Below are 26,800 nucleotides of genomic sequence, written 5' to 3' on the forward strand. Positions count from 1 at the left end.
ATGAAAATCCACAGCAGTACGACAAAATCTCTTGGCTTAGAGGTTTGTGGATCGAGACATTCTTGTAGCACCCGCTCAAAGAGGTAGAGACATGTAGTTAAAAAGAGAGCACGAGAGCTACAACAACTCAGCTAGAGGACCTGCGAGGGAAAGAGCTCAAAACCTGCGAGGGAGAGCAAAAGGCAACAACCTCTAGAGAAGTAGTGCACAGAACCTGCCAGGGAGAGGATTGAGCTGAGCTCAGGACCTGCTAGGGAGAGGATTCAATTGGGTTGGAAGACCTACGTGGAAGACAAGGAGACGAGGCAGACAACGTGCGAGGGATGAAGCAGCAATTACAACTGAAGTAGTGGTATCATGAAAGCTTATAACCTTATGAGTGTCATGGGACACATGTGCAAAACGCCCAATCATAATTTACATGGCTAGTGGATATATGTCACAAGCAAGCACCTCTTGAAAAGTGCTAAAATTGTGCTTTCTTAGCACATGCTTTTAAGTACAAAAAGTGTACCGACCAAACATGCTACCACCCATAAAGAGCATCTATGCAACTATCACGTCTATAACCGAACATGTCATCATAAAGCACTCTAAGCACAAACGGACCGTCCATAAGGGCAAATGGTACCATAAGACCACATTCCCTATTATGTTGGCATTCATAATGATTGGACACAAATCTCAAGGCTCAACTATAGTAGGCAAAGTTGTGATCGCTGAGGAGCGCATTTGCACCAGGGCTCAGTTATGTCATTCTCTCACGCGTAACTTCTCGACGTAACCTCCGCATCTTGAATCGCATCACACCAAACCACTTTCTACCAATGCCTCAAATACAATAGCCTAACTGATAATAAATATACATGCGCATGCAATATTTAGCAAATTTCCAATATCACAGGTTTTTGCTTGATCCACTCTCCCTTTCATAATTTAACAAGCAAACCTCAATATCATTTTACTCATAGATCATTTTGTTCTGTATCATGAAGGAAGATTATCAACATGTATGACATATTAACACCAGAGGAGGTAGGTTGTGAAACCAACTTCACAAACATTCAACCTTTTTGCTCCAAGAAAACATCTAAAAAGTACTAAACCCTCTGAATTTTCTCAATGAACAAATCTTCCGACAATTCAAACTCAAACTTAAATGCATCGAAATTTCACAAGATACGCCATCTAAGAGATAAAAGAAGTGGAGGTGCTATGCTACGACACCACAGATGTGGCAAATCAACATGTGTGGAGGTATTACAAAGGAGTACATCTATGGATGACCCTCGTATAATGAAATGAATGACTACATCAATAGTATGGAGAATAGCAAGAAACAGTGGATCCAAATAAATGGCTCATCAAACCCAGTAGCCAAACATAAGCTCAAACAATCACAAAAAAATCAATTTTCTCTTATGAAATATAGACAATAGAAAGCGAAGAAACTAACAACAAAGCATTTCTTCTCATGTAACAAGAGTCAAGATTCATGAAGCACATCTTGATGGAGTTAAGCGCGAAACAAATACACAGATGTCCAAACGAGATGCATGGGTACTACTCGATATAGTATCAAACGGAATATCTACATACTACATCCAGATGCTACACTTCGAGTACAACATTAGCATCGATGCATTGCTGTGTGAATAGACAAAAGAATAGCAAGTGACATCTTAGAAGAGTTCCACCATGCATACGGCCACAACTACATTGACCCATCGATTACAATAGAAAAAATAACAGCAATAGTTTTAAACCCAAACTAAAAGATGAAATCTACGGGTCAATTAAAAAAATTCAGCAAGCCAAAGAAGAACATTTCACACACCAGCAAGGACAACAGCAACAATGACGATAATAACGAAGGTAACATGTCATGCCTCCGATCCATCTCACCTACCCAATATTGTATACATCTAACATTGTACTAAATACTTTGTAATTGATTCCATGCACATGTCGAGACAATCGAAATGAAGGTCGAACAAAAACAAAGCGAAAAAAAAGACGAGGCAAGTCAAATACTACATCCACTGCATAGATACAAACAAAAAGCACATTGGATAAACAACCGATCTACCAGGAAGGATCGCACTCGCAAGACTAACCCGCCAAAAAAAATGGTTGTGGATGTGTATAGGTACAAGCCTTTTGATCAACACTTCATCTTCGAAATCCTAACAACAACAGAGTCCAGAAGCAAGGCAAACACGCTCAAAGGAAAGTATATACAAGATTTTCAAACGACGTGCTCAAACAAGGGATACAATGACCTTCAAACAGACCCGAGATCATCAAAAGAAATATTATTTCTTAAAAAATAAAAACATTATATGAAGGTATCATCTTTCCAGCCAACGAATATGTATTTCAATGGCATCAATTTTGTTGTAAGACATAAATAAAGTCTTCTTTATTTACTAACTCTTACAATTGCATGAATCTCACTAAATAATTTAACTAATTTTTCACGCATGCAATTACAACTCCACATCATTACCACTTATATATTCCAATTATGTCTTGAGCAATATTAGTTCTTACATATTTCTTATTTCAATATAATTACAAATGAGGCGCTAAATTTGGCAAATTTCATATGAGAGACAGAGAGAGAGAAGAGAAAGAGAGGGTAGAGAAAGCGGATACAAGGTGACTACAGCTTATTAGAGTACTTTTGAAATGTGTAAAATGCACGCCTGCTTTGCATTAGGGAAACAGCAAGAAGGCTAATTATTATGGAGGCACAAAACCAAATCGTGGTGTAAGCTAAGCATACCTGGTATATCCATTCACTTCTTTCCTGAAAGAATTCGAGAAATTTGGAGACCTCTGCTGAAGGCCAGATTGAAAAGTATACGGGTCTGCATTGCTTGGAATCCAGGAAGCCATGAAAGTATTGCCAGGGGGATCATCACCACGATTGCAATGGCTACCTCATAGATTCGAGCAACTGCAACCACGACAGGCCACACCCGGGTGCGATGCAGTAAAGGATGTTTCAGCACTGCAGCAATGCAGACTAGTCCCCATCCAGTCGGCAGGAAGGCTAACAAGCTCAGAAAGAAATCTACAGCCTGGAAATCCGTCAATTCAATCAGTAGCGTGATCACTAGAATAATGAAAATCGTGACAAAACATTGGATCGCTCTGTAATAGACATGCTTGTTGGCTGCATATCTCTCTCCAGCTCGGATTATCATGATATACACCACAATGGCCACTATGATGTAGATCCAAGAAAGAAGGTACACGAGAATGCTTTTGTTGTGGGCAGCGATGTTGAGCCTGTAAACCATGCCATATTGGATGAGGAAAAATCGCAAGCTGATAAATATTTCCAAGGCTTTCCCCCAGAAGCCTGTGGTTCTTAAATGATCGATTTCCTCGTTCCACCATGTCTCCCAGCTCTGCTCTGCCGTCCCCAAAACGTCCCTCTTGTACCACAACCAGTTCTGGAAGTCTTCATAGTCATACACTGTGAGTAACCAATCAAACCCAGAGGGATTGAACAGGAAGGGTGCCATTATCCAGGACAGCGCCAGGAACCAGCTCGAAAATGTTAGCAGGATGTAGACCGCGGTGCTTGTGGCAATACCCCCGTAGGCCTCGTATATGATCAGCAAAATTATCAGCTCGACTCCTTTCACGAAATGGCTTCTGGCATATTGCCGGTAGTTTACAGCAAACTTCTCATGTTTGACTACAAATCCACGGCCAGTAGCTCGGTATTTGGCACCCCCATGGAGCAGGGTTCTGCCAAAGTAATGACCTTTCGTTCCCATTGAGAAGGTAAAAAAGATAGAACAGAGTTGCAACTGCATGGTTAAGAAATTCCACATTGAAGCGGTGAAGCCTCGATCAAGAGAATTCTCAACGATCATGGGCAAAGCAGTGAACAATCCGAGTTGCACAAGGAACTGCTGATTGAGAGACGCTGCGAGGGCCTTATTACTGAGACTTGCTTTGATGGACTTTTCGATTCCGCTGAGGCCAAGATATACACGCCCCCAAAGGAATGCATATACGCTTAAGATGACTAACAAATTACTGATGTAGAAACCCACACTAGTATAGTAGAAGGAGAGCATGCGGAAGAAATCCAGGCGATGTCCAAGCCTATAGACGTCTCTGCTCAACATCTGTTCACCATTGCCACTAGCAACTTTGGCCTCAAAGAGAGAGATCTGATTCAACCCAACATCCTTGCCTTTCCCTACTTCAATATATTCATGGTGAGTGACATTGCCTCCTCTCAGAGTACAGTTGAATCCTGCATAGATGTCTTCGCTGATGTTGATGACCCTGGAGGCTTTGCTGATCCCTCCCCTCGATAAGAACCAGACTCTGTCAAAAATATCCGGGTGCCCATAGTGCATTCTGATCTTGAGTGGATTTGCAAGCACTCTCTGGCCCAAGGTGACAAAAGTGGTCTCTTGGGCAGACATGAACGAAGCCAGAGAAGAGACAGAACCAGTAAAGACATGCTCTCGAACCCCGAGTATCTGCGGCCTCCTCAATCCGTACTTTTTGGTGAACTCTTGAAGCAGATTCCGAACTTTGAGAGCCTCCTCGTAATAGTTGTCTTGGTTCATATCAATGGTTTGCACTGCGTCTCCCCTTGTGAAGATGAGGGCATGGTTTTGATTCTCAGGCTTGCCTTCTCCAAGCTTGAGAGGGCCAGGAAGCTTTATTCGATAGATCTCCACCTCTCGCCCCAGGTTTTGATCAAATTTTACCAAGACAGAATAATACGTGCCATCGGATTTCTCATCCACATAAGCAACCCGCATAGCTGGATACGTCTTCATCAGATACAAGATGTCCAGAGCTCTCGGATCCTTGTTTGCCTTCTGAGTTCCATAGATCTGGCATGCAACCACGTATGTGAATTTCAAGAGAGCTCTGGGCTTGTGACTGAGAGGCGATACTTTATCCAGGTCGCTGCTACGGTGGCCAGTGGGCAACAGTACTGGGCCGGTTGTGAAACTCTCCATCGGTACAGAGGCTCCAGCTTGATGTAGTTCCTTGTCATCATCAAGGCCTTCAAGTCTGTTAAGAGCAAAATGGTAATACATCATGCCCCGAACAGTGCGGCTCAATGTCTGGCCCCTATAGGAAGCCCACAACCGGAGTTGCGTTTCCTTGTCTTGATCAGCCCATAGCATTTGTTCAGGATGCTCCATCTCATGCACCTCCATCCGCTCAAGGAAATGGTTCCACTCATCCGGGAAGATTTTCTGAAGGTAGTAGAGGATCGTTATGCCATCCTCATTCGGCTTTTGCAATTCATCTTTACTATACAACACATCCTCGTTGTAGTAAGGCGTAAGGACACTGAAAGAAAGCATCTTCTCCACAGAAGGGGCATGAGGCATATCCATGAAGAGCGAATTACTGAAGAAAGCAATGCGGCGCTTGGCTTCCAAGTTCCGTGGAACCTGATTCAGGCCATCTTTGGTGTCGAGAGTGGTTCTGAGCCTCCTCAAACTGCGGAAGAAACGCTCGTCTTTTGGATCAGGCAACTGGACAGCATCCACAAACAACAGTCTCACATTGCTGCTGCTGCTGCTGCTGCCGCCGCCAATATGGTCGGGGCGTTCATGTAGAGCCAAACCAGCTTGTCTCAGCTCCTCCAAACTACGCTTCTTCTTCGGCAGGTCTCTCACAAACACATCATACAAGTTCTGCAGGGCAGCCACCACTCTATGCACTCTAGTTCCCGCAGCTGGTTTCGTCAGCAGTCTCTCTACCAAAACCGAGACGCTGCTATGCACCTTTGCCAGCTCCTCCACCTTGTATGTCGAAGTGAAGCGTCCACGCTGTACACTTTCATCGATCTCCTTGAACGCATTTTCCACAATTGCACGGTGCTCGTCGACCCTGATGATCCCAAGAAGCAGATGTCTTAGACTTTCATAGCACTCCTTCACAGCACACCTTCTGTACTCATTCTTGCAAATCGTTCTGTGCAGCCTTTGGTCATTGCCTTGCCAGTTTCGGGTTACACCCAAGACAATCTGAAGCTCGTTGGACAAGAGCAAGGAAGGCCATTGAGCGACCGCAAGGTTCGGCCAGTATGGCCGTGCAGGAATTTCCAACAGCTCTACTTCATCATTGCTCACCAGATCTTCCTTCCTGAAGAATGCTATGACCTCATTCCAGAGGTTTGCAAATCTTTGAGTCTGTAAATCTTCTGGTGCAAATGTTTTGTAAGGCCTTCCTAATCCATACCTGAGCTGTATCCTCCTGAGCATGTCCTTGCACTTCCCAAACCAATTGGACTCCGGCGGATGCAATGCGAGCTCTGGCAGCAAATTGAATGTGAGAGCGCTCGCAAAGAATGGGAATCTGAACTTTAACTGTTGTACATTTCGGATTTCTCCGATGTGAGCGAAGAGTCCGACCATTGCCCCCACTATGGATTGGAAGACTGAGAACCAGATTTGCATGTCCATCAAGTAGATTAGGACGACCGGAGCCCAAATCAGAGCCACTACGAATCTGTTGTGATTGCTGAAGAACTCGTGCCATAAAGTATTGGTCACGTTGAGTCGAAGGATATGAAGTGTCGGCTCAACCAAGGGCCTTATCTGCAGGAAATAGCTGAACGAGAACTTGGCAACGAGAACGGCCACCCAAAAGAGGGTGTATTTGGTGGTATCGACGATGCCTTCGCGCAGGCCGCGACCCACAAAGAGTCGCGGCTGGAACCACCATGTGAGGGCGTGAACGATTGGCGACTCGGACTTCTCTATGAGGATCCTGATCCAAGGGAGGAAAAACAGAACGATGGCCAGCAGCTCCGGCAAGATGAACACTCCTGCGGTTTCCAAGAATTGAAGCAGCTTCATTTCCGCTTCTGGCGACCATGCGCCACCGCCATCTTGGACTCGCTGGTTCAGAACACTCGCTAGCAACAGGGAAAAGATGGCCGTCCAGGCCAGCGCCACTATGAGCTTGAGCGCCATCCGGACAAGGATGAGCTTCGTCTCCATGGTGATCAAGTCGAATTGCATCACTGCATCCGCTGCTGCTTCCAGCACCCGCAGAGCTGCCCAGGTGATGAAGATGCTCAGCAACCTGGCTTGAACATCTCGGTCCAAGAGCACATCCCATGGAAGGCCATTGCCGCTGAAAGCAACGATCACCATGGCTTGAATCATGAGGATAAGCAAGATCCAAAGGTGAGGGAAGCTGCGAAAGATGTTCCAGAAGGAACGCTGCTCCACGAAGCCCGTCTTGCCCAGCTTGTACTTCTGGCGATGGCGTAGTGTCTGCTTCTTCTTATTCTCCTTCTCATCCTCCTTCGTTGAAGGTATCTCCAGGATATACTTGTCATGCTTGTCAGGCGGCCAGTGGAGCTGCATTAAGCAGCGCTTGGACCAGAAGTACTCGTTCATGTCATCGTAATTCCGCCACGCCGAGTGAGGAGATTTGCCATTGTTGCATTCTTCTGCCTCTGTCCTCACGGTGCCGTAGATAACCTCCACAACATCATGCAGGAACGAGTTAAACTCCTGAGGAACAGTATGATCAGATTTCTCCAGATTGAGTTGCCCGGCCATGTGGTGGAAGATGTAGCAGAGACATTCGGGCATGAAGCGAAGGTTGGCAGCCTCGCCCCAGATGAGAAGGTAGAGGCAACAGTAAGGGAGAATGTCGGGGCGAGTGAGGGAGCTAGGGAGCGCGAGGAAGGAGCACCATTTCTTGTAGTTCTTCAGCAGCTTCTTGCCAAGGAGTTGCTCGGGAGGAATTGGCCGGTGGCCCTGCATCTGATAGTTGGCGAGGAGGAGGACGACATGCTCGCGCTGGTTCTCGACGTTGCCTTGCTGAAAGCCGAACCAGAAGCCTAGCCAGTCCATCAGGTCCATGCGGATCTGCCGATCATTGCCAAACGATTTCAGAGCTTCCATCCAAGCTCGCACCTCAGGGAAGTCCTCGCTGCTGCTGCTTGCGAGATTGTAATGGTGCAAAGGAATTATATTGAACACTTTCGATTCCGCCGGACGATCGTAGATAGTGATCTCCGCCATAGCTGCCTGCACGGGCTTGAGCAGCTGCAATGCAATCGAGACGGAAAGAAAATATGGAGAAGCCGAGATTTCAGTTGCTTTTGGCGATAGCCAAATTAAGCACGGCCCTTGCCTCAAGCCCAACCATTCATGAGAATTAGGCTGAAGCTACCATCGCTGATGTCTCCATCGCCATAGCCACGGGCAGCTTGAGCTGCAATGCAATCGAGACACAGAGCATGGGAAAGACGGATATCTCCATCGCTATTGTCTTATGATCATGCGGTTGATCATAATGTCTTAATGTCTAACATGAATTTTAGTTTGTAACGTGACGAGCGTGAAAGAAGCCAATTGACTTTGCTGCCGCTTACAGCAAAGTGAGTGTAGCGTATCTTGCTTTTGTCCGTTCTCTTTCTCAACAGCAATCAAGCAAAAGTTATTCCTTGTCACTTGTCACATCCAAAGTTCCAGTTCCGCCTTTCAAATTTCATGCTTGTCACCCACGCATGGTATAACCCAAACAAATAATTTCTTTCATGCCATTTCCGTCAAGGTCGCGGAGATCTAATCCCCACCGTGCCAAAGAGTCCCGGAACGTGGTCCCCAAAATCCGACCACACGGAATCCTAAAATTGACGGTTGGAATCCACGTAGCGTGACACCACACTTCCTCGCTAGCCTTCATGACAATCGACCCTTCCGGATCGGAATCCAACCAGATTTTAATTCTCGATCTAGAGTCAAATTTCGAAATCCGACCGGCTTCCTCCCCTGAAGGGCCTGCCTCCCCATGGCCCTTCCCTACTCCATATTGCCCTGGGATTTTTTAGCCTCTTGAAGACATTAAAATAACTTTCTTTCTTTACGGTAGGCAGCCTAGAAGCAGTTACTAAATGCACATTTCAACAATCCCTAGAAGCAGTTGCTAAATGCACATTTCTTTGGATTCATCTAAGATAGCTGGTAGTGTATTTTGCTCATATGTTCAAACTATAGGAGGATCACACCCAACAAAAGATGGTAACACACTCAATCTTGGTTACGAGAAACAATACTTGATCTGTAGATGGTTAATCTTCAATTTTAGATAGATGGGATTTCCAAAAAGAGAGAGAGAGAGAGAGAGAGAGAGAGAGAGAGAGAGAGAGAGAGGTTTAAGGGGTGAAATCATACCCACATCACCAAATTCATCAAATGTGTCATGGTCAGAGGTAGTCTTGTTAGTAAGAATTGCATGCTACTCTCCAATACTAACAACACAGTCCCAATTGTAAGTGCTTTCATCATCTAGCATCTTGCATTTCCATAAATATTGATATAGATCTTGTATTTTCACTCGCTGACCATGCTTGATTAGTCTAGCTTATCAATGATGGCTTACTCCTCAGGGAAGAGCAATTTTGAGCTCAAATCCATATAGCCTCCCTTAGTTTTGTGGCTGCTTTGTTATAATGTAATCGAGTGAAAAACCAGACACACCTGCCCGACAAGTATTAGCTAGACTAGTAATTAAAAGGTTGTAAACTTAGTGATGTGTCATGTCACCACTTCATAAATTTTAGTCATTTGTCATCAAACAAAACATATCTACTCCTTGAAAATCTTTCTCAATTAACATGCATTTCATTAATTTTGGATTGGTGAACTCTCCAAATTCATTTTTATAAGTATTTTTGGAAAGGACACTCTCCAAGTTCATTTTATACGTAGTATTGGAGTACTTTAAGATAAAAGTTTTTTAAAAATCCCTCCAAAAAGGAGATTAAAAGGAAAAAGTAAGATAATTTTATAAGTTTTTAGAAGCACCAAAAAATAAAAATTATAAAATTTAATGTAACATCTAATAGAGACTTTCATATCCTCTAAGATTGTACCCATTGTGACCGTCCATGAACAAGTAGATCTTATGTCTTGCGGCATGGTCTAGGATGCCATTAATGAAGGGAATAGTAAATGGATCTAGTGGGTCAATGTATGCTTCGCTCATGCTTCGGTGTAGCCATTTTTGGTGAAGTTCATGGCATTTCTTGCATATGTGTATCTTGCCAAACCCATAACTTATGCATTGCTCAATGGAATTTGATAAACTTTTTCTTCAAGTTGTAGTACACATTCCAATCTTGAACATGAGATTAAAAACATATGGAATAAATATTTGGAATGAGACCATTAAAGCATTACAAATGCTATGTTGCATGTGAAATATGCATCCTGAAGAGTCTAGGACATGACAATTTATTCAAAAACATCAAAAATTTATTCTACACACATGCAGCCAAGTAGTCATTCAAAAGTACACTACGTGAGCTTCTCTTCAACCAAAGGACACACCTAATTGAGAATCTTAGATGTGGTTTAAGGGACCTCCAATGCTGTGCTAAAATTCTGCACACACATTCGTGGGCACGCTCCATAAACTTTTCATGTTTTGTTCAAAGACAAAGCCAATTGAAAAACTGGAAGCCAAACTAAGGGAACTAGTGCATGGTGGTCTTAAAACATCGATAATTGGCGATATTCATATCCAGATTCACCTGAGAATGGAAGAATTTGAAAATGTGTAATTTATGCTAGTGCAAAGATCTTTTCATAAATTCTACAATATTTACAATTTTGTCATTAGGGGAGAAATGGGATCTCAAAAAGGCCTCATAAAGAATGGATTAGTCCTAATCAAAGGGACACGGTAGGGCCCAAAAATTCCTAGCCCCCTCTCACCGAGGTGGGTTAAGCCCACAAGTGACCCCACCTCTTACACCACTCTTACTCCTAGGTGGGAGCTTCCAAATTCAAATTTTGAATTCCCTCCCTCCTTCTCTCTCCTCCCTCCCTCCCTTCATCCCCCTCCTCCTCCTCACTCCCTCCTCCCCCTTCCCTCCTCCTCCTTTTCCTACCTCCCCTCTCCCTCCTACTCCTCCCTTCCCATTGCCTCCTCCTCCACGCCTACTTCTCCCTCCCTCCTGCTCCTCCCTCCCCCCTCCCTCCTCCTCCACACTTGCTCCTCCTCCCCCTCCACACATGCCTGCTGGCCACTCCCTCCATCCCTCCTCTTCATATGTTGGTCGTCCCTCCTCCTCCTTGATCTCCCCCTGCCTATGTGCTGCTCCTTCATACCTGCTTCTTCCCACCTGCTCCTTCTCTGTGCCTTCTCTACACTCCTTTACTCATGGAACCATTCGCGGACGTCTCCAACAAGTACAAAGTCCACTTAGAGTTGTAGGATGAATATGCAAGCACACGTAGCCTGGGATTAAGGGGAGCTTCCAAGATCCACAGTCTTCGTTTGCAAGGAAAGAAGCATCAGAAGGGTCCTTGTATCCTTTAAATCCTGCCACCTAAAAGAGCCCTCCTTTTCATACAATGCATGAGCTAGTTTAATTTGTTGGAAATGGACATGCTAGGTTGCTTGGTTATTGCAATCGGTTGAACAATGCTCACACAATGGCTATGCAAGCAAGCGAGGTGCACATAGCCCAAGTAGAGCAACTAGCACATTTAGGAAATAGCACCATTGTTGCAATGCATAACTCTATGCAGGAGCTTCAAAGGTAGAACAAGGATCTTCATGATAAAGCCAAAGCATCGGACTTGGAGCGACAAAAATTGCAAGACTCGTTACTATGTAATCTAGCTCAAACCAAAAAAGTCTTGGAAAGATCTATGTACAGCCAAGTTCAATGAGGTGTAGAGAAGGAACGAGAGACGGTAGAAGAATGAGTGCAAAAGATGAAAGGAACACCTTTGGGATTCAAGGATAGGAAAAGAAGATACTTACATAACATGGATGCATTGGCACCCACTGGTGGTACTAGAAAGAGGAGAATTTAGGCTAAAAGGTTGGTTATCCAATGTTCGAATGAAATTATACTCTTTTGTCCTAGACTATTTGTGCTAAGTTTTGTTTGTGTTCTTCTTTAGGAACTTCATGGAAGATGTGATGGGAAGCACAGACGGGGATCATATTGATTATTCATATGCTATAGCCAATTCATTAGGATACTAAGGGACCCAAGACACAAATTTCTACATGTGCAAGTTGATGAAGAGGTGATGAAGGACTTCAAGGAGATTCTAGATACAAAGGAGATGCTTGCAGCTTGTGATACTGCTAGTGTAAGTCATGAAGCTTACACATCGGTTTTTAAAATTTTCAAGTCTACTATTTTGGAAAAGTATAAGAAGTTTACGGTGCCACTACACACACCTTGGCCTATGAGGCATGCGCAGCGAGAAACAAACCAACGTACAAGAGAAATGCTTGGAGGGTACCATTACGTAAGGGGAACAATGACTTGGCAGAGTTAAAAGAAATCCGGTTTGCAAACCTTTGAGATGAATGCTTTCAGCAATGTCTACTTAGATGTTGAGAAACAGCAACAAGCAATGGTCAAATTATGTGGCATGAGAGAAGATGATAAGAGAAAATTCATTATAGCATTGCATTTTATTTGGTTGATTTCCTATATTGTGTTTATCCTAACTATTTCTTTCTTTTGTTCTACAAAATGCAATGGCAAGCACATATTTGTCATCAAAATGGATGAAGCTCAAATTGGTAAAAGAACACAAGTTAGAGAGAATGAGCATCTGCATTATGAACAAAGCCTTAGCCTTTGTTCAAGGGGATGAGAAAGTAGAGAAATATTTCTCAATTCAATCAGAGAAGGAGATAAGGTGGCTTGCAGCATTTGAGACTCTAAAAGAGTGCCACATGTGCAACATTGAAGTGGGTTCTAGACAGAACAAGAATCCTGTCAACTATCTGAAGACAAGAAGAAGGCCAAACATTGACAATAGATGGCCATGGAACATTTCAAGTTGCATGTCATTTTGTTGGTGATTTGAAAACCCTCAAGTGCTTGCATGGTTGTGATACAAGGGTAAATGCAACATTCACATGCCTTTATTGCATGTGTTCTCAACTGTAAGCAAAAGGCTAGATTACAATGGGAGAATGGCTTTCTTTCTTGTAGCCAAACACAGTTTTAGAGGGGGGTTGAATAATTGGGTAGCTTGATGAGGGTGGAAGGAGAGGAGTGTGTTAGAAGCAACAAGGGTGGGATTAAGGGAGTTGTGGGGGACAAGAGAGTAGTGATTAGGGTCCCAGGATAGTTGGTTGTGCGAATATGACGGATGGTGGTAGTGAGATGGGTGTGGATAAGTTCAGCAAAAGGATAGGGTTTCCGATGGGCAAGACATAAGAGAGAATCAAATTATGGGGTCGAGAGATATCAGCATTGGCAAGGTGTAAGGCACATAGTGAAAAAAGCAGTAGAGGGAGGAATCTATCTCGGTCTTATTGATTTTGATGCCATGATGATCTCGGGGAGTGCCATTGGGATACAATATTAAAATATGTGTGGGGATTCATGGAGTGGAAAGCCATTGTATCCAAAATTGGTAGGTGCCGGGGGAGGTGTGTGCAAGTGGAAGGCTGACTTAATTCGAGATGGGGAGAGTGGCGGGACAATGGAAGAAAAAGAGGAAATGAAAGTGCAATAAGCTACCTTATCAATTTGCTGAAATGGTAGAGAATCGAAAATTCTAAACCTAATTATGCAAGAGATGTAGCATCAAAAATAGAAGATAGAGGTGAGCATGCTAGCACCTTTATAAATGTAAGCACAAGAGGCGGTGGCACTTAGGAAGATGACACGATCTTGGATTAAGGTGGCCTTTTGTGTCGAGCAGTCGTGTGTCCAAGCTGTGTTTCCTCCTCTTCTTCTCCTAAACTGAGGTGCACAAGAGCAGAGAAGGGGGGAAGAGAGAATGGAGGGGGTTTTGATGACGACGGAGGAATGGAATCTAATGGAGAGGATGGGGGAAGAGAGATTGGAGAGTGTGTCAATGTCAAGGGAGCAATGGAATATAATGGAGATCCTATGAGGAGAGGTGGAACTGAAGGAGAGGCTAGCATGGATGAAGATATAGAGATTAAAGAGGTTAGAGTTGGAGGTGGTGTTGATGGCGAGGCGACCAAGCAAAACAAATGGAGAGTTGATGTTTGAGTATTGGTACCAAGGAGATATGGGGGTGGTGTCGATGGTGAGGTAGGTGACGAGCTAGGTAGAGACAAGCCCACCAATGTGGGAGAAGTCAACATGATCTCCAACTCAAGATAAGTATCCAAGAGTTGAAGTAACCTTGCGACTCTAGTATCATCCGTAGACAAGGGTATGCTGGAAGGAGGGGGATTCGATGAAGAGGAAGAGGATATGATAGAAGGATGGGGAGTCGATGAACAGGAAGAACTAACAGGGTGAAAGAAAAAAAGAATGCTCTTGTTATTTTTCGATGGAGAGAGTACCAGAATTGGTAGGTCCATGGAGAGAGCTAAAGTTAAACGTGGAAAATCCATAAACTTGGACACTGACAAAATCCAAGTTTTCCAAATCGACTAGGTATGACGAGACCGAAGGAGCTGTGACATAGACTCAAATCCACAAGGAGATCGAAGGAGGTGTGACGTAGACTCAAATTAGTAGGTCCATGGAGAGCTAAAGTCAAAACATGGAAAATCCGTAAACTTGGATGCGGACAAAATCCAAGTTTTCCAAATCCACAAGGTGCGACGAGACCGAAGGAGCTGTGATGTAGACTCAAATCCACGAGGAGACCCTTGAATCTAGGAGCATGGTCAAATCCTCCTTGAGCTGTAAGCTGGAGAACAAGGATGAACTGTGACGAGTCCAAGAGCTGTGACGACAAATCCGAGCTCAAGATAGTGTTGAGGAACTGTGTGATGAATCCAAGAGTTGTGACGAATTCAAGCTGTGATGCTCAATACCTTCATGAATTGACATACTGTTGAATCCACGAAGAACAACTCGTCAAAAGAAGAGGTGACATTGTAGAAAAGCAACTGTGGAGAAAAAGCTAAAGTGTGACCATAAAAGAGGTCGTGTTGTAGAAGAAGAAACTATGGAGAAAAAGCTAAAGTGGGACAAAAGAGAAGAAGTGATGCTCAGGCGTTGAGAAGAGATGGCAGCTCATGGCAATCCGCGACTCTTGAGCAAGATGGATGCACAATAAGCTGAAGTGTGACGGAAGAGAAGAAGTGATGTACAAGTGTTGAGAAGAGATGGCAGCTCATGGCAATCTGGGACTCTTAAGCAAGATGGACGCAGAATAAGCCAAAGTGTGACGAAAGAGAAGAAGTGATGTTCAAATATGAGAAGAGATGTTATTGAGAAGACATGGCGTTACAAAAAGAGCTAGCATTCAGCAATTCTAGACTCTTGAGCAAGAGGTGAGGTTCGGAACAAGGGATGACGCTCAGAAGAGGTCTGGAACAAGGGATGGATGCAGGTTTGGAACAAAGGATGGACTTTGACAATCGGAAAAGTATGGATGTTGGATTCTTGACAAGGGGATATTTTGGTGGATGTGTGACAAAGAATATATTTGGGTGGGTGGGATGCTCAGAATAGGCATTTGGAACAAGATTTTTGGTGAGAAGAGAGAGATTTGACTTATGGGTGACATAGGTGAGAGGTGTGACTTGAGATATGCACGAGGTAGGCGAGTTAGTGAGGTGTGACGTTGATTTTGGTGATGGGGTTGAGGTTGGAGGTATGGGAGATAGTATGGCGAGGTAGACCACTTTCATGAAACATACCTTGCCTTACTGGAGGCATTGGCACAACTTGATGAGGAGCGGAGGTTGGCACAAATTTCTACAGAGATTGAGGGATGATGGCGTAAGACTTGGCATGACAGACATTTGAGGAAACCCAAGTTTTGAAAATGTGATTTTGTTTTAATGTATGAAGCAAAATTTTTAAAAAAAGAAAAGAAATTTTTTAATGCTTGGACAGGACCATTGTGCTGAGTACCATTGATGGGGATTCTAAAGGTCTTATTAATAGATCACGACTCAAATTGTACCATACATGATGGGTACATGGATGCATGCACTTTAATTTTAAGGGCATACCTACCCTTATTACTCCTCTCATCTCCCAACCACCTCTTTGCCCCTCTCTCCTCTTACCTCCACCGACTTCTCACCTTCCCTTAGCCTCTCCACTGCACCCTCTTCCCCCACTCCCATGCCCTCTTCCCCCACTCCTACCCTTACCTTATGTGCATCCTATTCCTCCACTCTTGCACCCTCTTCCCCCAATTCTTCCCTTACCCTGTGTGCACTTTATTCCACCACTCCTGCGCCCTCTTCCCCCACTTCTTCCCTTACCCATCGCCATTACCCATTCCCTAGTATACACACCTCCACTTCTCCACTCCTACACCCATATTTAGTGGACATGTCACCCAGTGCTTGCCACCACCTAAGATGTTGATGACTTCTCCAAAACCCCTTTGTCACCAAAATCCGTTCATACCGTCACCAACTCCTCTTGTCGCCACTTCACTTTTGTTACCAAAATCCATCTCCTCTTATCACCAACTCCTCCTTGGCCACCATTTGTCACATATCACCACTTGTTCCTTGTCACCACCTCCCCTCATCACCAACTCCATCTCCTGTTGTCACCAACTCCCCCTTGGTCACCATTTGTCAATTATCACCACTTGTTCCTTGTCACCACCTCCTTCTTGACACCACCTCCCTTGTCACCAAATCCATCTCCTATTGTCACCACCTCTTCTTGTCATGATCTCCCCCTTGTTGCCACCTCCATTGTCACCAACTCCATCTCCTTTTGTCACCACCTCCTCTTATCGCCATCTCTCCTTGCCACCATCTCCTCTTGTCACTAATTCCACCTCATCACCACTTCCACCTTGTCACACCTCTTCTTCACCACCCATCTGGTCACCAATTCCACCTCGTCACCACTTCCACCTTGTCACACCTCTTCTTCACCACCCATCCGGTCACCAATTCCACCTCATCACCACTTCCACCTTGTTACACCTCTTATTCACCTCTTCTTCACCACCCATCCGAGCACCACTCCCACTTGCCATACCTACCACCTAGTCACACCTCCCACCTCTTGTCACACCACTCCCACCTAGTCACCACTTCCTCCTTGTCACACCTCTTCTTCACCACCCATCAGGTAGCCACTCCCCCCTCCCACTTCCACCTTGTCACACCTCTTCTTCACCACCCATTCGTCCACCACGCCCACCTCACCATACCTCCCACCTCGTCACACCTCCCACCTCTTGTCACACCACTTCCACCTAGTCACCACTTCCACTTTGTCACACCTCTTCTTCACCACTCCCACCTCCCATACCTCCCACAGTCAATTTGTAAGAGCTCAAGTTGAATTCAAAGGGCATGATAACTTCTTGCATGTATGCCAATTGGAAGGGAGTGTGCTTAGTGGTTGCTTTATAAGCAATGCGATATGCCCATAAGGTGCCCAAAAGAGCCTCATGCCATTGTTGGGTCATCTCATTGCAGATTTTTAAGATCATCTTGCTCAACACCTTATTTGTGCTTTCTGCTTGGCCATTGGCTCTAGGGTAACATGCACAAGATCGTCAATGAAAGATTTTATATTTTTGGAGAACATGTGAGATGACCTCATTGATAAAATGTGTACCCAATCACTCATGAGTTCGCGGGGGCAGCCATACCTTGTGAACACATGCTCATAGAGGAATGTGGCAACTGTGTTTGTAGTGTTGTCAGTGGTTTCCTTGGCCTCTGCCCATTTGGTGGCATAATATGTGGCAACAACTAATATGTATTTTTTGACCATGGGAGGCTGAGGTGATAGGTCCCATGAAATCTAACCCCCAACGCTCAAAAGGAGCCCAAGGTTTGCCAAGAGATAGAGGATTGTGGTTGAGACGGTTTGGTCTTGGAGCTACCATTTGGCAAGCATCACATTTTTGGACAAAGATCTTTGCATCTCAAAAGAGGTAAGGCCACCATAGCCCAAATTGTAGTATGTTTGTTGTAGTAACAAGCATTGAACAATGTCCACCCACTGATCTAGCATGTGCATCTTCCAGTATGTGTGGGGTTTCATGTGGGTTGACACATCTTCTAAGAATACTATCTTTTCCCATCTGGTACAATTCTCCATTTATCATTTGATACCATCCACATTTGAGAAGAAGGGTGCACTTTTGCCTTGATGTCATTCCTTCTAGAAAAGTGCCCATGGAAAGAAGGGTGGCTACATGCTTGTACCAATATGGAATGGCTTTTGCTTGGAACAGGAAAACATCTAGTAGGTCATCAGTAATTCCGTCTTCTACGCTAGGTTCCCTAGATTGTATCCTAGAGAGGTGATCTGCTGCAAAGTGTTGCTTTCTGGGTTGAATCACCACTTCAAAGTCAAGCTCTTGAAACAATAATAGCCACCTTTGTACCTTTCCAGAAACTAGAGTCTTTTTAAGGAGATACTTGATTGGTCGATGATTGGTGATCATGATGAATTTATTTGCCAAAATATAATGACTAATTTTGTGCAAAGCAAACACCATTACCAACCTCTCCCTCTCAATGGTGCAATAGTTTGTCTCTGTAGAGTTTAGTTGTTGACGAGCAAAATATATATATCTGGTCTGATCAAACTATTCTTGAAAAGATAGAGTAGACTCAATGCTGCGGATTGGAGACCACTCACCATGTTGAAGACTTCTTACAAAATTGTGGCCAAGGCTATGGCAATGAGGATTGGGGAGCTATGTTCACAGATTTTGGACAAAGAGAAGTGTGGATTTGTGAAAGGAAGAGATATCTTTGATTATATTCTCAATCTAAGTACAGCATTGGATTATGCTTGTTCATTTGGGAAGGATTGCTTCTTGTTTGGCATTGACTTAAATTAATCTTATGATAGAATAATATGGGATTATGTCTTAGCTATGATGAGGAAGTTGGGGTTTGGTGAGTGCTTCACTATGCCTTTTGGTAATGCTTTAGTAGCTTTATGCTTAAATGAGGATGTGGTGAGTTGTTTCAGTCTTACTAGTTCTCTTTGGCAAGGCTGCCCCATTGCCCCTTTGTTATTTGCTCTCAATTATGTACCTTTGATACTTTTGATTAAACATGCTATTGGTTCTGGTTGGTTAGAGGCTTGAGATTCCCTTTTAGGGAGCAATTTTTGTCTCAGATGTTTGCAAATGATTTGATGACATTTTGCAAGGAAAGTCCTTCATGTTTGGATACCTTAAAGGAGATTATATTAGTGTTTTGTTATGCATTGGGTCTGTATGTAGTTGGTAGAAATCATTTGCTCTTAGATCTTCACCGGATCCCTTGCTAGTCTAGGCAGATGTTATGCTTGATGTAGTGGATACCTTGTGGTGAGGTGGTGAGATATTTATGTGCCCCCCTTGGGTTAGGACTGATTATTAAGTAGAGAGTATCTTGGTTCAAGGAGAATCTAAAGGACAAGCTTAAAGGATGGCATGGTTGTCGCTTGGCTGGAATGCTAGAGCCCTTGTGGTGAGGCATATACTATGTGAGCAACTGAGAGGAAATTTTGGCATAGCTGGTGGATGGAAGTGGAGAGGATTTTGGGCCTTTATTTGGGCTGAAGGGGGGGGGGGGGGGTAAAGAGGCATATGCACTATATCCCCTAGGAACCCCTTAAGGATCCAAAACAATGGGGGGGTCTAGGGCTTCTGGACATTGAGCTGAAGAGTGTATTCCTATTTGGGAAATGGCTGTCCAAAGTGTTTGGGGGAGATGCCCTTGGGTAGAAGTGACACAGTGGTATATTGAATCCAATCATGGTGTGAAGGTTAGTTCATGGGGTGGGTTGTTGTGGTATGAAAAATTGTTCTCTGACCCTTTTTTGAAGGTGAAGGATTCAGATTTGTTGATTTCGTACGCAAGAGAGAAAACAAGATAGTATGGAGAATCAAAAATTTGATTACTGTAGAACTGATATAATAGATGGTGCTGCCTCCCAACCGTGCGCTCCTGTGAAAGAAGCTTCGATGGCATGCTGAAAATAGTAGAAGACGGAGGCTGGATGCTAAGGAATCAGGGTTGCTATAGCTAGTGATGAAATGGGCTTCACAGGCTTGCTCTTATATAGCCACCAGTCATAGTCGGTTAGGCTAAATTGGGTGACCGACCCAGTCTGCCCAAAACGGTCGACTGAGGGTCGGCGAAATAGGCCACTGACCATACGATAGAACCGATGCTCAAAACAGAGCAACTGACCTGCGATCGCCGTTCGGCCCAGAGCCATCCGAGATCATCAGAGGCTCCAAACGGGCCCCGCAACCCAAGAGTGGGCTACCCCGAGAAATGCTCCGTCTACCCTCAGTGCAGTCAGTCAAGGGATTCCTTCCCGCACTTGCATGTAGCCTAGTTGGCGGTGTGCCAACTCTATCTGAAGCCATCCAACCATCAGGCCATGCATGGCCCCCATTTGGTGTCCAAACCAGGACCTACCAGATAACCGAGCTACTCAAATGCCTTCTCCTCATATGGGGGGCTTACAAGTAGAGTTAGCTAGTTCCCGTGTAGTTACACGAGAGTGGAGCATTGATATCTAACACCCCCCCTCAATGTCCACCCACAAGTGAACTTACTTTTTCGGCCCAATGCCAAGTCGATGAAGATGCCTCTCTAGCAAGTCTCTTCCAAGAGCCTTCGTGAAGATGTCCGCAGCATTCTCTGTAGTCAAACAGTACACCAAGTCGACCTCTCCATCCATGAGCTCATGTATAAAGTGATATTGAATCTCAATGTGTTTTGTGCGAGCGTGGAACACCGGGTTCTTTGCAATCGCCATGCAACTCTGATTGTCACATGATAACTACATAGGCTTGTTCTGCACTGCACCCATGTCCCCCAAAATCCTCCTCAACCACACTGCCTCAGAAGCAAAGCATGCAGATTTGTACTCGGCCTCGGTAGAAGAAAGAGCAACTATGGGTTGCTTCTTGCTGACCTATGACACAACTCCAGATCCAAGTGAGAAACAGTACCCTATCACTGATCTCCTACTGTCCATGTCTCCTACCCAATCCGAGTCACAGAATCCGATCAAGATGTTGCCCTTGGTATAGGTGATGCCATAATCAAGTGTGCCTTTGATGTATTTCAGCACCCGCATCCCTGCCCTCCAATGGTTCTCCCGAGGCTTATTGGAAAAAACCTGCTTAGTACACCAATCACAAAACTGATGTCCGGCCATGTGTTGCACATGTAAATCAAGCTTCCCACAAGCCTTCTGTACTTCACTTCATCCACCAGTGGTGATGAATCCTCGTTTGAGAGCTTCGCGTCAACCTCCATAGGGGTACCAACTGTCTTGCACTCAGCCATGCCAAATGCCTTCAATATCTCTCCAGCATATTTCAGCTGTGAAATGAAGATCTGTTTCGGCTCTTGCCAAACTCCAATCCCCAAACAGAAATGCATCAGTCCGAGGTCTATCATTTCAAACTCTCTTCCTAGCAAATGCTTCGTCTGCGAGATCTTCTCTTCATGGTTCCTTGTTATGACAAGGTCGTCCACATAAAGGACCACGATCATACACCTACCTCCTTCTCTGAAGATATATAAATTTGCATAAGATGGGCTCCTCCTGAACCCATTTTGCAGAAAGTAGGCATCAATTCACTAGTACCATGCTCGTGGGGCCTATTTCAGCTCGTAAAGTGCCTTCTTCAGTTTGCAGACTTTACCTTTTGAACCGGGGATCTCAAAACCTGGTGGTTGTTCCACGTATACCTCCTCCTTGAGATCTCCATTCAGAAAGGCGGGTTTCACATCCATCTAAAACACGGGCCAACTTCCCTGGGCAACTAAACCCAAAACACTGCGAATTGTGGTTAGTTGAGCTATGGGAGCAAAAGTATCTTGATAATCAAAACCATGTACCTGTGCAAATCCTTTTGCCACGAGCCGAGCCTTGTACTTATCCAACGTGCCATCGGACTTGTACTTGGTCTTGTACACCCACTTGTTCCGATTACCTTGCATTTTGGTGGTTGATCCACAAGGTCCCAAGTGTTGTTCTTCATTATGGAGCCATACTCCAACTCCATAGCCTCCATCCACCTATCATCGCACTGTGCCTCTTCAAGACACTTGGGTTCATCAGCACGGATCACTTCTGTCATCAAAGCATAGTTGACCAAGTGTTCCTGCACCCTTCTTTGCTCCTCTAATCTCTTAGACCAGTGGTGTTCAGATGGTTCCTCCTCAATGGCTGGAGGTCCTTTGCCGTCCAAAAGCTACTTTACCCACTTCGGGAATGGCCGTTGCCATTGTGGTTCTACAGGCTTTTCTTCATCTTCTTTGTCTTGAATCCTCCCAAGCACTGTTGGGGGAGTTCGGTTTGCTATTGGTGGCAGTACTGGATGGATATCCTGGTCTTGGTTGTCTGGGAAGGAAGCATCCTCCTCCAATTGATGCGGCTGTTCTGAGAAGACCACATCGTGACTTACAATTACCTTCTTGGTAACATGGTTATAGAGACGGTAACCCTTCACCTCTTCACTGTAGCGCAAGAAAATACACTTCCTGCTCTTCGGTTCCCATTTGGTCCTCGTAGCATCAAGGACATGCACAAAACAATCACATCCAAAAACTCTAAAATATGCAGCTGAAGGTTTCTTACCAGAAAAGGCTTGCAGTGGAGTCATCCCGTTCACAGCCTTCATCTTCTTTGTCTTGAATCCTCCCAAGCACCATTGGGGGAGTTCGGTCTGCTATTGGTGGCGGTACTGGATGGATATCCTAGTCTTGGTTGTCTAGGAAGGAAGCATCCTCCTCCAATTGATGCGGCTGTTCTGAGAAGACCACATCGTGACTTACAATTACCTTCTTGGTAACAGGGTTATAGAGATGGTAACCCTTCGCCTCTTCACTGTAGCCCAAGAAAATACACTTCCTGCTCTTCGATTCCCATTTGGTCCTGGTAGCATCAGGGACATGCACAAAACAGTCACATCCAAAAACTCTAAAATGTGCAGCTGAAGGTTTCTTACCAGAAAAGGCTTGCAGTGGAGTCATCCCATTCACAGCCTTTGTGTAGCTACGATTCAGGATGTAAACTGCAGTGTTACATGCTTCAGCCAAGAAAATCTTTGGCAAATCTTTCCCTTTCATCATACTCCGGTCCATTTCACAGATGACGCGCATCTTGCATTCTGCTACTCCATTTTGCTATATGTATGTGGCAGGGGTTTCTTCCTCTTGATTCCGTGACTTTTGCAGTAACTTTCGAATTCAGTTGATGTGAACTCTCCATCTCTGTCTAATCTCAACTTCTTCACCTTCCTCCCCGTTTCTTTCTCGACCATTACATGCCATTCCTTGAACCTACTAAAAGCCTCGTCTTTAGTCTTCAGGAAGTATATCCGTATCCTTCTACTGTAGTCGTCGATCAATGTCATGAAGTAGTAGGAACCACCCAAAGCTTCCATCTCCATCTCTCCGCAGAGGTCTGTGTGAACGAGCTCTAGAGGAGCCTTTGCCTTGCTGGCCTCTTTAGGAAAGGGATGCCGATGCTGCTTCCCATCATGCAAGCTTCACATACATCGGCAGATCTGAAATTTCTGGTAGGTCTGCAATCATTCCACTTTTATGCATCTCCTTCAAAGAACTAAGGTTTAGATGACCAAACCTCTCATGCCACAGCTTAGTGTTCTTCACATCCGCTCGAGCACTAAAAGCTGAGAGTTCGTAAATGTTGTTGCGCCGTGTACCTTTACCAACGACCTTCCCTTGAAGATCCAGAATCTATGCACCATTCTTATCGAATTGAACTTTGAGGTCCCGATCTGTGATCGCAAAAATGGACAACAAGTTTCTCTTGATATCTGGCACATAAAGAACATCGGACAACTATTTTACAACTCCATCTGACTTGAGAGCAATCGTACCTTTTACTTTTGCTGGATATTTTGCATCATTGCCGACTGCTACCAGGATGTCATTCCCTACCGGCTGTAGAGAGGTATACCAATCCTTCCGACTGGTCATGTGGCGTGATGCACCACTGTCAATGATCCACGGTTCATCTGCAGGTACATGAACTGCCTTCGTGCAAATCTCCTCAATTGCGATGAACAGCTCTACTGGTACTGCCTACGTGCTATTGTTGGACTCTTTCTTTACTCCGTTCTTCTCATCTACAATCTTCTTTTGGCACTCATTCTGCTTGTGCCCTGCCTTGTTGCAATAGAAGCACTTGATCTTCTTCTTTCTCGTTTTATCATCAGAAGAAGATGGGTTACTAGAGTCCTTACCCTTACCTTTCTTTGATCCAGTCCAGAAAGCCGAATCTTCTCCAGTCCTCATCTTTTGATGCATCTCCTCCTCCAGAAGCATCATGCTGAAATCCTCAAAGTTGAGGGGCAGATTTCTATTCTGCGAATTTAGCACTGTAATAAGACCGTCGTACTTTGGTGGGAGAATCCGTATGCACCTTCATGCTATATTATTACTTGTAATGGTGATGCCAATCGCAGTCATCTGATCGCGCAGATTCTTCACCCTGGTGATGAACTTCTCTGCCGCTTCAGACTCAGACAACTTCTCGTTCGCGATTTGAGTCTCCAGATTCTGAATTTGCGTCTGATTCGTGGTCTCATACTGATTTTTCAAGACTGTCCATGCCTCCTCCACTATGGTGACATGTTGAATTAACGCCATGACGGAATCAATAACACTGCAGACATTAGAACACAGTGCATCTGCATTTCTTCTTATCCATGCGAGAATCTCATCTGCTGTTGGTACTATCTGCTGTCCTACATTGGCTGGATCCGATCTCGCAACCGGCCTCACGTCCACCCCAGTAGCAGTGTCCCAAAGCTCGTATGCGCTTAGGATGGTCTTCATCTTGAACTTCTAGAGTGGATAGTTAGAGCCGTCCAACTTTCTGCTTTCGCTGAATGGTGGGATTCGCAGTCTTGCGGGCTGGGCCATCTCTCACAATCTGCTCGCAAACAGAAAACACACTACCAAATCTTCTTGCTAGAGTCCAGGCTCTAATACCATGTAAGAAAATAATACGTCGTCTGTGCTCAACAGATAACAGGATCTCGTACGCAAGAGAGAAAACAAGATAGTATGGAGAATCGAAAATTTAATTACTGTAGAACTGATACAATAGATGGCGTTGCCTCCCAACCATGCGCTCCTATGAAAGAACCTTCGATGGCGTGCTGGAAACAGTAGAAGACGGAGGCTCGATGCTAAGGAATCAGGGTTGCTGTAGCCAGTGATGAAATGGGCTTCACGGGCTTGCTCTTATATAGCCACCAGTCGTAGTGAGTTAGGCTCAATTGGGTGACACCCAGTCCACCCAAAACGGTCGACTGGGGGTCGGTCCCGAAATAGGCCACCAACCATATGATTGAACCGGTGCGCAAAATAGAGTAACTGATCTATGGTCATCGTTTGGCCCAGAGCCATCTGGGATCATCTGAGGCTCCAAACAGGCCCCGCAACCCGAGAGTGGGCTGTCCCAGGAAATGCTCCGTCTACCCTTAGTGCGGTTAGTCAAGGGATGCTTTCACGCACTTGTATGTAGTGTGCCAACTCTATCTGAATCCGTCTAGCCATCAGGCCACACATGGCCCCCATCTGGTGTCCAAACCAGGACCTACTGGATAACCGAGCTACTCAAATGCCTTCTCCTCATATGGGGGTCTTACAAGTAGAGTTAGCTGGTTCCCGGGTAGTTACACGAGAGTGGAGCATTGATATCTAACACACCTTCCCTCAAGATCAACATCATAAAGTACGCCTTCCCTCAAGATGATTATGAGGAATCGAAGAAGGACTGAGCATTACATTCCATCACACCCCTTTAATGGGAATGTCCTTCCTCTACGTCAAACCAAGAGCTAGTTGGTGTTTCTCAAAAAGCTCTTTACCGAGTGGTTTGGTAAAGATGTCTACAACATTCTCTTTGCTATCACAATGCTGCAGTGTGATGTCACCAAGTAACACTCTTTCTTTGATGAAGTGCTCTCTAACATCAATGTGCTTTGTCCTGGAGTGATATACTAGATTCTTGGCCAATGCTTGAGCCGATTGATTATCACAGTAAATTGTTGTTGGCTTTGACTCATCAAAGTAATGTGTTTTTGACAATAGTCTTCTGAGCCATATAGCCTCACATGCACCTATAGTGAGTGCCCTATATTTTGCTTTAGTCAAAGACGTATTTTGATTTGGTACAATGGACTGGGAAGGTCGCCTCTTTATAGCTATGAGGGCGGTAGTCGGATTAATGTAGTCGGTGGAACTGACCAGTCAACCTAGTCGGTGGAGCTGACCAGTCAACTTAGTCGGTGGAACTGACTAGTCGTCCATGGAATATTCAAGGAATATTTCCTATACTATCGCCTTGGGCATTCTCGCCCCCGAACCCCCACCAGGGGGACTACTGGCCCCATTGGGACCCCCAGACCCCAACGAGAGCAAGGTGCTCCCACACAATCACCTTTCTACCATCAACGGTCTCATTGATAGACCTCATCTGACATGTAAGTCAGGATCCATCCAGTGTCTAGGGCTCACACATGGCTTCTCCTCATATGGGGGCCTTACAACTTGAGCACCTTGGACCACTGGTGGATACCAGGAGGGTGGGGCATTGAGCATATCTAACACATACTTGAGCTGACTCATGAATGTGCTATCTGAATCTCTCCAAAACTCAATTCCAAGACAATAGTGCATAAGTCCAAGATCTTTCATGTTGAACTCTGCAGCAGATAAGTCTTGTTTTAGCTTTTTGATGAAGCTATCCTTACTTTAGGTCACAATCATATCATCTACGTACAAAAGTGCAATAGTAATGTTTTCCCCTTGAACTTTGTAGTAGAGAGTATGATCTGCATCGGACTTCATGTAT

At 44.8% G+C, this 26,800-nt stretch overlaps 1 pseudogene; it reads right to left on the reverse strand.

Annotated features, from left to right (window-relative positions):
• Window positions 1-2,551: 2,551 nt before the first annotated feature.
• Window positions 2,552-8,045, reverse strand: LOC147888903 (callose synthase 11 pseudogene; annotated as a pseudogene).
• Window positions 8,046-26,800: the final 18,755 nt, after the last annotated feature.

The sequence above is a fragment of the Dipteris shenzhenensis genome, chromosome 21 (genome assembly GCF_047967505.1).
Source record: "Dipteris shenzhenensis isolate YYH24624 ecotype China chromosome 21, Dip_SZ_1.0, whole genome shotgun sequence".
NCBI classification, from domain to species: Eukaryota; Viridiplantae; Streptophyta; class Polypodiopsida; order Gleicheniales; family Dipteridaceae; genus Dipteris; species Dipteris shenzhenensis.